This window comes from Chinchilla lanigera, unplaced genomic scaffold (assembly GCF_000276665.1).
Source record: "Chinchilla lanigera isolate Chin_1 unplaced genomic scaffold, ChiLan1.0 scaffold00029, whole genome shotgun sequence".
NCBI lineage: Eukaryota > Metazoa > Chordata > Mammalia > Rodentia > Chinchillidae > Chinchilla > Chinchilla lanigera.
This window is the reverse complement of record NW_004955430.1, coordinates 23,832,389-23,833,380: the sequence shown is the minus strand read 5'-3', so window position 1 is coordinate 23,833,380 and position 992 is coordinate 23,832,389.

Below are 992 nucleotides of genomic sequence, written 5' to 3'. Positions count from 1 at the left end.
ATGTAGAGTATCATGTCATCTGTGAATAATGATAGTTTCACTTCTTCCTTTCCTATTCTTTTTCCTTTTGTATCTCTGTCTTGTCTAATTGCTCTGGCCAGTGTTTCCAGAACTACGTTGAATAGGAGTGGTGACAGTGGGCATCCCTGTCTTGTTCCTGATTTCAAAGTAAAAGCTGTTAGTTTTTATCCATTTTGTATGATGTTGGCTGTTGGTTTGTTGTAGGTGGCTTTGATGAGATTGAGGTAAAGACCATCTATACCCATTTTCTGTAGAGTTTTTATCATGAATGAGTGCTGGACTTTGTCAAATACTTTATATGCATCTATTGAGATGATCATGTGGTTTTTGTCTTTGGCTTTGTTAATATGGTGTAGTCCATTAATGGATTTGCGTATATTGAACCATCCCTGCATCCCTGAGATGAACTGAATTTGGTCATTATGTATAATCTTCTTGATGATTTGTGGCACTCTGTTAATATTTTATTGAGTATATTTGCATCTATGTTCATTAGTGAGATTGGCCTGTAGTTCTCTTTTTTGGTTGGGTCTTTCTCTTGTTTTGGTATCAGTATAATATTTGCCTCCAGAAGTGAGTTAGGGAGAATTGCTTCCTTTTCAATCATTGAAGAGTTTGAGAAGAATTGCATTAAATCTCTGAATTTCTTGTAGAATTCAGCTGTGAATCCGTCAGGACTTGGGCTTTTCTTTGTTGGTAGGTTTTTAATAACATTTTTTTCTTGGTTTTTGTTTTTGTTTTTTGGGTACTGGGAATCAAGCTCAGGACCTTGTGCTTGCCAGGCAGGCACTTATGCCACTGAGCTATATCCCTGGCCCTTTAATCACATTTTCAATTTTAATAATTGATATTGGGTTATTCAGGATTTTTATTTCTTCTTAATTCAATTTTGGTAATTCATACTTATCTAGGAATCTGTCCATATCTTCTGTATTTTCTATCCTATAGGAGTAAAGATTTTCAAAGTAGGT